This window comes from Enhydra lutris, unplaced genomic scaffold, assembly GCF_002288905.1.
Source record: "Enhydra lutris kenyoni isolate GAN:26980312 unplaced genomic scaffold, ASM228890v2 scaffoldscaffold17, whole genome shotgun sequence".
In the NCBI taxonomy this organism is placed as follows: Eukaryota; Metazoa; Chordata; class Mammalia; order Carnivora; family Mustelidae; genus Enhydra; species Enhydra lutris.
This window is the reverse complement of record NW_019154101.1, coordinates 27,579,532-27,594,517: the sequence shown is the minus strand read 5'-3', so window position 1 is coordinate 27,594,517 and position 14,986 is coordinate 27,579,532.

The following is a 14,986-nucleotide window of genomic DNA, read 5'->3' as shown; positions in this document are numbered from 1 at the left end:
TTCCAGCTCTAAAAACCTGTGAACATTTTTGGCCAACTAATGGAGACTAACATTTATCGTCATACTAGCTAATACTCAATTCAGACACTATTCTAAATACTTCACATATGTTTACTTATTGAATTCTAGAAAGAGCCTCATAAAGTATGTTCTATGATATGTGAGAAAACTGAAACAAAACCAGTTTAAGTAACATCCTTATCATTACAGAGTCTTTAGTGTCAGAGCTGGGGTTTGAACACAATCCACCTGGCTCCATGGTCTTTGTGCTTAACCACTACGCTATAAAAAGAATCCGGTCCCTTAGATTTCAAGTGCTATGAAATATTTGTGTCTTCAGAGATCTTCAGGATCCTTGGGGCTTATCCACTGGGTCACCAACTTCACAGTGGTCATATGGAAAATAAATACGCTTCTATATACATATACACATACATATAAGCTGGCCCTAGATTCAGAGCTGTGATTCTACTGAGTTAATACAAAAATCCCTGAGGTTTTTCTCAAAGATGTCCTGCAGTCTATCGGTCACGGCTATCCCCTTTGCTCCCAATCTCATGGCAGAGAATATCCAAGGCCACCATCACTGCCCTTGTCCTCCTTTACTTTATTCATTTACTCAACAGAAACTTACTGACCCCAACTCACTGGAGATACGGAGATGACAAATGTCAGTAATCATGTCAGTAAATTCTCAGTCTAGAGCAGGATTTAAATTCACATAATTTATTATGTGTCAATGTGGCAAGTACTGTGCTGAAGGTAGAAACTGGGTGCTTTGGCAGCAAAAAGGAAAGAAACATCCAACTCAGCCTCTGGAGGACAGATGAGCTTACTAGAAGAGGTTACATTTTGTCTACAATCTTGAAAAAGAAGTCAAAAAGAAAGTTTCAGGGGCAGAAGAGATGTGCACAATGAAATGAGGTGGAAGCGATGAGGGTGTATTTGTTTGAGAACCGTAGTTCTCCATACAGCTAGAGATTCTTGTGACCAGGTGTGAAAGATGAGAACAGCAACCTGGGCAAGGTTCTCAGCACGGAAAGCCCTGTGGTCCTGCTAAAAATCCTGGGATTGTCTTAGAGGCCAGAGAACATTTTTTGAAGAATTTTAAGTCAAGGAGGGACCTGATAAAAATTGTGAGTAAATGTGATTGGACATTCCTGGGATGGGGAGGAGAGTTTTAGAGACAGTTCCAGCATAGTCCAGAGTGGTCCCTCAGGACTAAACCAAAGACAATATGAGCTATTGTGTACAAGACACATGTCCACCCAAAGCTAATATGATAATCTGAGAATTAAACCCGTGATCTTGGTTATCATGGATAACTCACTTATTATTAAACCACTGCATGTGAATGGTATATACTAAGAAAAAGTAAAATTTATTGTAAAAGACTACAAGCCCCAAAGTCTTCAAAATTAACACAGAGAAGTGAAAACCTATTCATGTCACTCTAACTTTTGCATGTCCTTAGTAACACTGAATATGAAAAAGCACTTAAAAAGCATGTTATGTGTACCCAGAATTTTGCTAGTTCTCTTCATGAATGAAGCCTGGAAAATCTAATCCAAAGACAATATTTAAGGAGATGAAACAAACCTAAATTAAAATTCTTCTTGGGTCAACTAAGAAAAATAAGAAAGAGTAGCCTCATCTGAACACCTGGAAATTCTGTAAAAAAATTTAATAGCGCTGCTATTCTTGACAGAATTTTTGAGGTTTGCCTTCTTAAGTTACCTACTAGAAGCGAACTTTGAGATTAGAGAAAACCTGCCAAAGGGAATCTGAATAGGACTCACCCACTTGTGATTAAATTTGGCTAGAATTACCTGAGTCACAATCATAAATGAATATACATTTGCATTTAAATATAAACTTCTAAGTGAAAAGCATTAGCTAATTCAGAGACTGTTGACTCCCCAAGTCATCATCACTTTCAACACACTGGACACATTAGGTTGGAAATGCTCAATCTCTGAGTCAGAACTTTTAGGTCTTTTCAAATCATTAAACATTGGGGAGTTCAGAGCCAAAGGTGAACTGTAATGAATAGATCACCCCGCGGGGTATATGCAGAGGTCTGTGAATTGAGTGTATGACCTTCTGGAGAATAAGCTCTCTCAGTATGTGGTACATCTATTTGATTAAGTATAGAATTTCAAATCAAATGCTATTGCTTTTGTGAGTAGAATTAAACTTAATGGCATATGAATGTAAATTTTTATAATTTCATTGTAGCCTTAGCTAGAAATATCCCTTTCATTTTAGAAAGAAAAGAGGAAAGAATCACAGAAACAGAAAATTTATATGAAAAAAAAATTTATATGAAAATCTAAGGTCATGTCCATTTAGGCCACTGCTGATGTTTCTTCATAAAGTCCTTAAGAGGAAAAAGATACTCTTATAAAACAAGCCTTTGCCTATAAAAACGGGGTGGGTCTCCTTCAGACCTGTATCACTATGCAGGAACCATACTGACTACCTCTGTTTTCTAAGCACGAAATTGAAATAAAGTTGCAGATTGGTTAATAAGAATACTCAAGTAACACGAGGGTGACAGACATACCTTTTACCCACATATTACAATGGAGATATTTCAAGGTATTTGAGAGTTGTTTTCGTTTTGTTTTTTTAGTGGAAGGCATGCTAACATACTACCGCAGTTACTGTGAATGGACCCCCTTCTCCGAGGACCCTATGGCCCTGATTTTTGCACACTGGAAGACCCTTAACAGAGACTCTGGGGGCCAGCCATGGTCAGAGGGCAGAACTGGTAAGTGATTCATGGGCCACCCACGTTCTGCTTCATGGAGGACAGTGAATATTTCTCCAGTGGGCACAGGCTCAGTTTTCACTTGGATAAAGGGGTCTGTGGCTCAATACATAAATAAAAAATGAAAACCACTGTTCAAGCAAAAAAAATACACTCAAGTTATAAAACAGATGATCAGCAGCAAAACAAAAGTGTTCACCTACAGAAAACCTTAAAAATGTAAAGTCTGAGAGGATAATCCATGCACACTGAGAGGGTTTCCAAAATATGGGTGACCCCATTATAATTTACACTTGCCTCTAAAAATGCGTTATGCAGTCCTTATCAGCTGGTCCAACATAAATGTATAGATTTGAGACTCATAACCAGCATTCAGGCTTAAAACAACAGCAACAGTAGCAACATCAACCAAAACCTATAAAATCAATAGCATCTAACCGATGGATAAGGCCTGGAAAGCAAAGGAAAATTCTACATAGAAGTTAACTGCTAAAAAGATCGGGCATAAGTTCCTGACATTTGGGAAGCATTCTAGAGTAACAGTTTCTCCAAATTCAGTCATTTGCCACCAACCTTCATGATTTTAGCTATTTTAGCCAAGCGTTTCCTCACGGTTACTTCATCTGCTTCCTCAAATAGGCGCTTTCTAAAATTTAATTTGTTTTACTTCAGTACTTCTTTTTGGACTTTCTGTAAACAATGGTATCTGTGAAATTGTAGGTTTAATATGAAATTTTATGTATTTTTCTAATATCCTTAGAAAGAAATGCATCACCAATAATATAAAAATAAAATGTTGTTCAGAGAGCACCTGCAATGAACTTATATCTGGCTGGTGGGAGCAAGGACCTAGGGCAACCCTTAAGGATAAGGAGTCTGAGGTCAGAGCACAGAGTTGGAATCCTGGCCCCATTCCACTGCGTAAGTACTCTCAGTTTCCTCACCTGAAAAATGGGAAGGATAAAAGTAACTAATTTATGGCATAGTTGAAAAGATAAAATTAGTGAATCCACATGAACACCTTAACGTGTTTTGCATAAAGTAAAGCCTCAGGAAACATCAGCTGTGGTGTAATGATGATGGTAATGACTGATGACGACAATGGTGATGATTTACACGGACATAAAAATTACGACTGTCAAAAAAAATCTGACAATTTCTATTTTAAAATATACTTTGAGATATAAACATAATTAAGAAAATATGCTTTAGGTGTCAAGTCTCAAGATGGCTATTCAATATTGGGGGGTTACTTTGGGGTTTGGGGGGGAGGTTTAAAGATTTTATTTATTTGCCCGAGAGCATGCACAAGCAGGGAGAGTGACAGCCAGAGAGAGAGGGAGAAGCAGGCTCCCCACTGAGCAGGGATCCCAATGTCCGGTTCAATCCGAGGACCCTGGGGGATCATGACCTGAGCTGAAGACGGTCTCTTAACTGACTGAGCCACCCAGATGCCCCTTCAATATTGGTTTAATGCAACTTCACTTTGAAAGTATTCCAATGTGATCAGAGCAATCAAACTTGGCCTAGTATCTTCAATATAAAAATATCTACCTATGAAAAAATAATATTAAAAAATCCATGGGGCTCCTGAGTGTCTCAGTCAGTTAAACATCTGCCTTTGGCTCATATCATGATCTCAGGACCCTGGGATCGAGTCCTGAATGGAATGGGGCTCTCTGCTCGGTGGGGAGCCTGCTTCTCCCTCTCCTTCTGCCTGCTGCTCTGCTCTGCCTACTTGCGTACTCGTGCTCTCTGCCCCTCTCCCTGTCAAATAAATAAATAAAATCTTTTTAAGAAAAAATCCTAACATGGTAATACAGGTCTTTATCCCATGGCCCAAAAGTACACCAAAATAAATGTACTTAATGTATATAAATAAAAGTTTTAAAGATATGAGCATGTTGTATTAAAATGTTTCATATGGAGGAAAAAAATAGAATTCCTGACATTTTAATATGGTGTTATTCATCAGCCATGGACTGAAATCTCAGGGTGAAAAAAGGGCCAGGCCAATGCTGAAAGGTTTCAAATATCAAACTATACTATTATGTCAGTGACCTAAGATCAATTAGCACCTTTCAATGACAGAAAAGGTTACAGTGAGACTCAGAGGTGCACTCTCTGAAACTATTTTAAACCACCATAAAAATGTGGTATTGATAACTCAAAATGGTTTCTATTTTTACATTAATCTATTTCATCTCTTTTTCTGAAAGACAGAAAAGGAGTTAGGGCAGTAAGGGTAGTGGTATTCATTTTCAGTACCTCTCAACTAGTAGAAACATAGCTGGATACACGAAAGAATCACAAAGTTCAAGAGGAAAATGGTGTATCACCAAGGCATATACTAATGTGCAGTGCCAAGAGCAACAGTAGATGACAGTGACGTTTACAAAGTCTTCAGGCCTCTTAAAAATTATCAAAACTGCTTGTAGTGCGCTTGAATACGTGATTCTTGTTTGTTTGTTTTCTTCCATTCAAGTTTAAACTAAAGGATGCTAGGTTTGGCTCCATGTACAATTTAATGAATATTCAGTGCCCCCCCCAATGTTAAAACACATCTAACGGATGCAGTATTACATATACAGCGATTAAATACAGTGCATCTCACCCATCTCGACAACAAATGCCTGAAAGATCATGTCATTTCTTAGTCCACTGGGAAAAATTCACCAGAGAGGCAGGTACATTGCAATGTCATCCGTGCGTTCCCCTGTTGATTTCATGCACCTAGTAACCATTGTAACAAAATACCCCAACTACATTTCTGAACACAGTTAGTTTAAGATACTCTATAGGAAGACACATTATAAGAGTTTAGAATGTGTAAAAATAATACTCATTTAAAAAAGAAACTGTCGTGGTTATATTTTCACTGAAAAAAATAAGGTGTTTGATAGACGTTTGTTCAGTACTTCAATGAAAAGATTCGAAACAACTTCTGCTTTTGATACTACACTTTTCTGTTTGTTTCTTAAATGAGTGATCTGAAATATTTACAACCAGACAGTACCTAATTTTAGGTTTTAAGTGCTTTAACAGCTCCGTGAAACATGATCAGCAGCTGCAATACAGAACTATGGTGAATAAAGTCCTTATAAAGGGGGCCTGTTTTTACTGAATGTTCAGTGTTCCTGCATTTACCTAATAGGAAAAAAAAAGATAATGAAAAAACATAATAAATACCTGTGCTCTTAAATTACTTAACACTTCAGTAAGTCTTAAAAGGATTATCTCCCCTCTTCTTGAATTCTCTATAAAAATGTGAGGTTTCCTTTGGTAAAATAAGTTAATTTTATTATTTGAAAGTTAGAGTGTAAAAATTCCCAACATCCTAACTCTTCATGACAATAGTTATGGCTTTTCTACCATTCTGCTTTTTAAAACTCCTGGGTAAATTAATTTCAGTGCATAGATTTTTTTAAATGAAATACCAAGCCACATAAATATATTTTTAGACATAGCATCAGTCATTTAGAGCTTGCAACAGAGAATGAAGACATGAAACTGGACACTCTATTTCCCGTGGATATGTAAAATTTATTTACACCCCAAATCACAACATAAATAAAAAGGAAACTCTTAGAAATGGAAAACTGAGTTTTCTTTTTTCTTCTAATTCAAAGAGATTTTTTAGAAGAAAAAATAAATTACAGCAAAACGACAAACTACTCATCTGCCAGCCTCTCTTCAAAAAAGAAACTTTTATGCAAAGGCAAAATTTTTTTTTCAGTTAGCTTCTACAGATCCTCTAGAATGTAGCATCTGTATTTCCTAATATAAGAATAATTATATATATATAATATATAATACACATAATTATATATTATATATATATAATAAGAATATATAATGATTGTTCCTGAACCAATTTCTTTTTATACAAATCTTAGGGTTTACTTTTTAATTTTAAATTTGAATACATGATTTAAATATTACCTATGAATATATGCATAAAGATTTCCATTTTGTATAAGAGAAATTAACTTTCTAACATCCAATGAAATAAATACTTCCCAGTAAAAAATAAACAAATATTTTTATTTCAGTTATAATTGTGAAACAAGCACTGTGATGGCCTTAAACTGTTGAAGGGTACTCTTGTCAGGTAATTGACAAAGGAAAACGGGATTTTGAAAGCCACATTGATTTTAAACTTTCACTTGTTATGAAAGACAAGATATGTCCCTAACGATTAAAAAAAAGGACAGTTTACAAATAATCTAATTATGTTACTTTCAAAGTTGTAACTGTCAAAAGTCTTAACTTTCTTTCTTGTACAGTCATTTCTAAAAATTGGTTTAACTCTGAATGACTTACAACTTTTAATCGGGTGGAACAAACTATTTTTATGGTTTATAATAACAATAAAAATGGATGCGGTTATATCTGCCTTTGGTATTGTTGCCATAAAAATCAGATTCTGGCAGTCTAGCTCCACACAAAACAGTCTGTCTCTTGTTACTACTGCTACTTATTCCTTGGGATAATGTTATTTAAACCCCCCCCCCCCCACACACACACAAATGCCTTTGGGTGCAGTCTCCTAAAACGCACCACACCACGTATCAAATATTTTGTTTTAGGATTCTCTCCCTGCCCCCTTTCCTCATTTTTTGGTTCTCCAGCTACAAGATGGCCAGAAACGTTATAGAAGAAGAAGAAGAAGGAGAAGGAGAAGGAGAAGAAGAAGAAACATTTCTACTAAAAAACCAAGTTCTGCCCAGGAAAGATTACCAAGTGCAATTCCTTGTCCTGATGGGGTTTTAAAAATAAAAACAAAAACAACCTATCCAACAAAAAACCATCATTGACTTTCAGTACTGCCAGTCACCTATGTGTAAATGAAACTCCAGAAGCTGCTAAAGGGGAGTCTGAGGTTGTTAAAGGCTCCTAAGACTCCTACCTACGTCCCGAAGGAGCCTGCATAGAAACTGACAAACGCAGGAGGGTGCAAAACGTGGCCGCTGAGGAGAAGGGCAACAAAATGCCATATTCCAGAAGATATGTTTCGCTACATAATTACGTTGATCCCAGGGTGCCAAGCCAAAAGGGGTAAGGGAAAAAGAAAACTGTTAAGTATGAGCTCTTAATGTGAAACCTAACCTCTTGGTTCTCTTAGGTATCAGATTTTGGAAGTGTCTGTAATGACAGCCAGGAAAGCAAATTAATGGCCAACGGCCCACTGGGTTTGAACACGAGACTCCTGTTACCTCCTCACGGATCAGGTACACAACACACACACACGCACACAGAGATGCTCCACGTGGAACTGCTCCGAAACCAAAACACACGCCCCATCGCTATTCTGCACCTTGGCAGAAAGGGCCCGGGGACCTGCGCCTTCCTCCACCGCCCTCAGGTTGGGATTCATGAATGACTGACTGCCGGCTCCGGAGTGCTGCGGAGAGAGGCGCGCGGGAAGAGAGGGGAGAGGAGACTCTCTCCAGACCCTCCCCTCCCACCCACCCACCCACACACTCTCCCAGAGCACAGACCTCACTAGCCTTCAAGGGAAAGAGCGAGAGAGGTGGCGGGGACTGACCCTGCTATCCCAAGGAGGGACTGATGGCTCTCTGGTTTCGCTAGCGCCCTGCCAGGGGACTCAGTCCGCAAATTTCCTTACAGTTCCAAGCTGTTGAGATAAATGCTTACAAAGAAAGAGACCTCGTTAAAGTGTTACTAAACGAAAGTTCTGGCTGCTGTGTGGCGCACAATAAAACAAGCCCACACGCGGTCTCCTTCCGAATCCGGCTTAACCACGCGAAAACAGCCGTTTCCAGTGCCTCCACCAACCCGAGACCCAGCAAACTTTGAAAGGAGAGAAAACCTGCTCTCCGCAGCCAGGTCCCTCCGTTTGGAGAAGTTATAATCCCTCCATGGCATCCGCGTCCCGAGCCAATGAACGCGACTCCTCTGACAAGGCGCCTCTAATTTCACGGACCCTGGCAAGCGGCAGGAAACATTCGCTCCACGCCGCATGAAAACTATTAAAGTGGGATGGCCGCAGTTTAAAAGGCCGGTTCGTGCCTCGAGATTAGAGCACATGCAGGGTACGTACACACGCATGCAGCATCGTGAAAATGCCAGGAGCCGGGGCCCTCCAAGGGACCCGGTCAGCATCTGTGCGTCAGGCTTATCTAGGGGGTCATCAAAGTAATAAACAGCACTGGAAGGATGTCGGGGAGACCTCGGGCGCGCGCCCCCGCGAGCCGGGCAGTTTGAGTACACGTGGGGAGCCGTCCCGCCGTGGCGCTGCAGCAGCCTCGCAGGCTTGGAGAAGACCCACGGGGCGCCGGGTGTCCTCCAGGGCAGAAAGCACCACTGCAGCCCGGCGGCCTGGGCCTCGGGCGGGCAAGCTGCACTCCGCCTCTGGGAGCCCGCGGGGAATCGGGGTGCACACCCCGTCCCGCCCCACGTACCCTGTCCCCGGGGCTCCGCGTCCCCGGCGGAGCCGCGCGCACTTCCCGGGAGAGAGTTCACAGTCTCCCCGCAAGCCGGACCCTGCGGGCGGGGACGGGGAGAAGGGACACTCACCTCCCCGAAGCCCGGATCGCCTCGGGATCTGAAGTTCAAGTGTCTGTCCCAGCCGCGGACCCGTGCGTCTGTATTTAGGTATTTACTCTCGTTCCTTCCAATGTCGGAGCTTCCCCTTCGCGTTGTGCCTCTGGTGAAAACAGGACATCCCCTTCGGCCACCCCCCGACAAATAGCGTACACTAGTGGGGGAGAAACGGGGCGGGGGGAGAAGCTGGCTCCGAGGGGGAGGAGGAAAGGAAAGGAGCCAAAACTCTGGACTAAGACAGGGGTGGGGAAAAAGTGGAAGAAAAGAAAAAGAGAGCGCGCGCACAGCCACCGCTGTCGCCACTGCCCCGTTTTTCCCTAAGCTCTTTCCCCCTCTGAACCGGAGCGACAACTTCACGTGGACAGGCTCGAAGTTTTGCGCGGAAGCCGGGAGCGGCGGAGCGTGCGCCGCGCCGCGGGCAGCCTTGCACTTGCGCGCGGGATTGGGGGCGGGGGACGCCGCCGCCGTCTCCCGCGGCCACTGGAGGCCGCCGGAGGGGCCCGGGGCGGGCGGCGCGCAGGGACCAGCTCGTTTTTATTCGACTTCGCTGACTGCCTGTTGTCATCGTTCGAGGTCCGGCGTGGGGACCGCTCGGGACCCTTGGCGTCCCCGGTGGCACCGCAGTAATCTCCGCGTCCTCCGCGCCGCCCCCACCCCGCCCCCACGGACCTGGCGCTGGCCGCTGCCACGCGCGATTGAGGGGAGGGACCCGCAACCGCACTCCTCTCCCCGGACGAGGGCACCGCTGTCTGCCCCCACCTGCTTCTGCGGGACAGCCCAGGGGTTGCCTCTCACTCCGCCGCTACCCAGTCTCCCCGGGTGTAGGCCACTTCGGGCCCTCTGCCGGATTCCTTTCCACTTACCCCAGGGGAGAAGACGGAAGGGACTTCGCCTGCTTGCAAAGACGTAAAAGAAAAACCAACCCTCGCCAGTCGGAGGGGACGAAATACCCTTTTGCTTGAAGATGTATGCTAGCATGGAGTAAGCAGTCTGGGGGTAGGCTTGCTGGGAAGGGCCTGGGCCCCTTCCAGCGCTGGGCACAGGTATAGGCATCCCTTCCAGACGCCCAAAGGTCAGGCAGCGTCAGAGCTTCCCCAGGCACATTGCTGAAGTGACATTTCAGAGCCTAAGCCTTATGCGCCTGCTTTAGGCACCCACATAAGATTTAGTATTCTATACGAGCATATGTGTATACCACAACCAGAGGCCACGGCAAAGTAGACAATAAAAAAAAAAATACATAAATTTTGCATCTATTTAATCATCTCTCCCTGAAACCTTTTGTCTATTCTTCTTTAATTGTCACATCCATTTAAAGTGCGTTAATTTATTGAGAATATATGTCAGTCATTAGACTGGTCCCTTTTGGTAGGTGTATGCTCATTTAATTTTCACAATTCTAAGGTGGTTATTGTATGGTGGTTATTCAAGCCCTTGCAAGAGAAAAGGAGACTAGGCCCAAAGAAACCTAAGTAACTTAACCGAAGACAACCCAATGGTCTCTAACCACAAAGCCTATGATCCAACAAGCAGCTCCTCACATGGCCTTAGATGTGGCAGTACAGATTACAAGGTAACTTGTGGAATTTACTCCTATTCAAAGAAAATGTAGTTTTAATGTTTTGTCAACTTAAATTATTTTCTGTAAAAAGTTCAGAAAAATATTTCCTCCTTTATTTCAGCTTGGTCTTTTCCAACTGCCACAAGGACTCTAGGGTTTAAAAACAAAAACCAGTATTGAATTGTTATCATTACAGCTTATTTTTTAATTAGTGAGGGATTATCCACAATTATGAACAAGCAATGGAAAAGGTGAGGTTGTAAATTTAAACTGATAAAGGCACTCTCTACTACTCTCACCATTCTGTGGGTGTCAATCTTGCCTGCAGATTTATTTTGAAGGCCTAGACCTGCCAAGAACCGTGTTCCTTTTTCTGCTTCTCGAGGTGGAAAGGGTTCTGGTGGCGGATTTGGTGCAAAAAACATTTGGAGCATGATCCGCAGCGCGTCGTGGCATGAAGAAGGTGTCGGTTAATATACACATGACAGACATATCAATGAGGGGGCGCCTGGGTGGTTCATGAGTTAAGCCTCTGCCTTCGGCTCAGGTGATGATCTAAGGAGTCTGCTTCCCCCTCTCTTTCTGCCTGCCTCTCTGCCTACTTGTGATCTCTGTCAAATAAATTAAAAAAAAAAAAGTATCAATAGGTAGAGTTCATTAACTTTGCAGATCTTATTTTCCCCCCATTTTACAGGTGAGAAAATTAAGGGCTCAGAATTTGTAGCAGCTTCCTAATAAATGGCAGACCTAAAATTCAAACCAGCCTCTGTGCAACCCCAAAGACCACTGTTAGCCACTGTGATGCTATTATTATTCACAGAGTAGTCAGAAAAATAATAAATATTTTTAGTACACTGTGTATGTTGCAATGACTGTACCAAATACATAAAAAGTAAATGCAAATGCTGAATTTGATTCTCTCCTCATAAGGCCACAATTTTTGAATTTCATTTTGGTATGAAACATTACTTCTAAATAAAGTTGGGGAGATGCACAATCTCGATACAGTAAAATTTCATACTCTAGCATATTGTTCATACAGATGTAATTTTTTGCATGGTTTTTTACTCCCTTCTAAAATCAGATTTTTACCAAGACTGACCTTGCTTTCAATTTACTTTGTTCCCATCTGATTTTTTATATACCTTTATAAAAATGTATTTACAGAAGTTATTTTTAAAAACCTACAATTATATCACAGTACTAGTATTCAACTTCTTATTACTATCTTCGAGTACATCTAGTCCTAAATGTACATATATTACGTGGACACTAACAGGAGTGATATAAAATGTCATATATCAGTCCAAGTTTGAAATAAGAAATTGAGCATAGGAAACAAAGAATTTTGAGGTTGTATAGGCAAAATGTATTGCTTGTTTAAATAAGCATTATTTCCAGCATTTCTATTGAGTATCACTTTTATAACTATTGCTATATCGTCTGTAATAATTTAACTTAATACTTTTCTTTAAACTATTTGTATTAAAAGTTTATCCGACAAAGGAAACTTATCATCATCATAAGTGGAAAAAATCAATATTATTTACCATAAATAGAAAACAACCTTGCAAATGAAACTGTATTATGTAAATAAAAATTATTTATTCTAAGCCACCTAAAATTATTTCACCCACAAGTTTGAGAAACACTGGTTTAAAGAATTACATTCCTTATGTCCCTCAGGCTCTCCAAAACATATTTTCAAGCCTTTCCTTTCCTTTACTGTAGAGAAACATTGAGTCCAAGATGCTTTGAGGTGTTACCTTTAAAACTCTGTTTTAATTCAATTATTGATTTCCTTGCCTAAAATATACACTTCTGAAGTTGAGGTGTCTTTTTAAAGTTAATTTATTTTTTATTATTTTTCTTAGCATCTTACTTGTGGTAAAATTCGAACAACTCATAAGTATACAATTAAAAACCAAATTAGTCTCTAGAGAGACTATACCAGTTACCCCTCACTCTCCCCTTCCGCCTGACCCCTCAAAACTTCATCATAGGCCTTAACCTCTGAGAGAGAAACTCCAACTGTTAACCTCGTGAAGTGGCGGCATCTATTGGCCTCATCTGGTACTGCAACAAAGTTCTACTAGGCAAGGCAGGGGAGAGGAAAAAGTAAAACAATGAGAGGGAGTCAAAGAGCTTGAAAAGACAGGTGGGAAAGTCTGAAATCTTCTGGAAAATTCTGGAAGTGATTCAGAAACACTAACAGACCCTACATGACACGAATCAGGTCATCAGAATATCCATAAATGTCCAACTTAATCTGAGAAAAGACATGTATTTGAGAGCAAAAAATAATGTGACTTTATGTGAAAATCGGGGGAAACGAAAGATTCCCTTATTAGTAATTCCTTTAGCCAACTGCTCCAGGGCAGGATGCTTCTACAGTTCTCATCTACTATTTGTTTATTTTTCAAGTGTGCATAGTACTGTTTGGCATTGGGTTTTATAGAAGACAAATTAAACAAACAAAGCCCTCTAGGAGCTCAGAATCCAAAACATAATTTTTATTTTAATTTCATTTAAAAGCAACCTTAAGGGAAGATCATCCTGTCATTTAGTAAGAACAAAATTTAGGCTAAAAAATTTTAATAAGACACTGCCTTTACCAACAAAAGAAAGTAGAAGACGGGATGCTTATAGAAATAATCCCAAAATAGATCTTTTGGGTAACTCCATTGGTGGACCTTTGAACTCCAGCTGGAAGTATACTCAGTTCTTAAAAACAAAAAAACAAAAAACAAAAAAACAAAAAAAAAAGAAAAGAAAAGAAAAAGAAAGTCATTCAATTGTTTCTTAGTAAGTTCTAAGCAAACCCTTTGAGCTTTGGGAGAACGGCCTTTCAGAGGCCAGCATCCATACAAAGTAGGTTTAACACTGTTTTACTCAACTACTCTACCAAATACAGATTACAGGAACAAATGAAGATAAGACACAATTGTCCAGGAATCTAAAGTGCTATGCTGCTGAATTACGAAAATCTGTAAATAAACACATATTCTGAGTAATTTTGTGCAAACAGATCAAACTTAAAAAGGTTTCTATTGGTTTATGAAAGTGAAGAAATCAGATCTGCAAGGGACCTGTTGGGTCATTCTCTTCTGCTGGGCTCTCCACTAAACTTCCTCATTCTTGGCAGAGTCTCTAAAGAAAAGGAAATAAATGCATACTCTCTGGGAGACAGCTTCATTATATTTACTTTTAAATTCTCTCTTGAAATTTTTTCTCCAGTTAATTCCTTTTAGTACCATATTATGCAATTCTACTCTATCTTTCATGTTTACACCCAACCTTCAGATGTTTATAAACAGATATCATGCCCACTTTTAGTCATCTGTGAGCCACGTTAAACAAATGTAAGGCCTTTTAATCTTGTTTCAGCTCAGTCTCTCCAAGCCCTTAATCATTCTTATTGCTTGTCTCTGAACTATTTCCAGGTTCCTAGATGTTCATTTTTTGTTAGACGGATCCCACATTGAATGCATTGTTCCAGGTGTGGTCTCATTAGCATACTAGAATGAGTTTTCCTTTATTTTTTCTTTTTCTTCTGTGGCCTTATGTTTTGGCTTCATTACAAACTCCCACCAACTCCTGCTACTTTACATATTCTCAAAAACTTATATGTATGTTTTTTCTCTATTTTCACTTCAACAGAGTTTCTTCTAGCATACTGAAACAATCTGGATTTCGCAAGTACTTTACATGCATAGTTCTAAGTGATAATAAGTCAATATATGAACAAATGTTTCAAATAAGGAAAGATCTAACTAACCTCTTTTTTAATACAGCTCTTAATTATATATCTTTATGATGTCCATTTACTTATAAAAGATATCCACTGATTACAATGTCAAAATCCACCAAGGGTAATTCCCAAGTGCCCAAATTATGAAGGGCAAATAAATTGATTTGACAATTTTAAGATAATGCATTTGGCATCGTTAACTCCATTACCTATTTACACTATAAAAGCTCAAAGTTAGGAAGACTGCTGTATTGCAGCTATCCATTTAGACTGAATATTTTTTAATGAAAATATTTTACTATAACTGAAAATTTAAAGGAAGCTTTCTAATGTC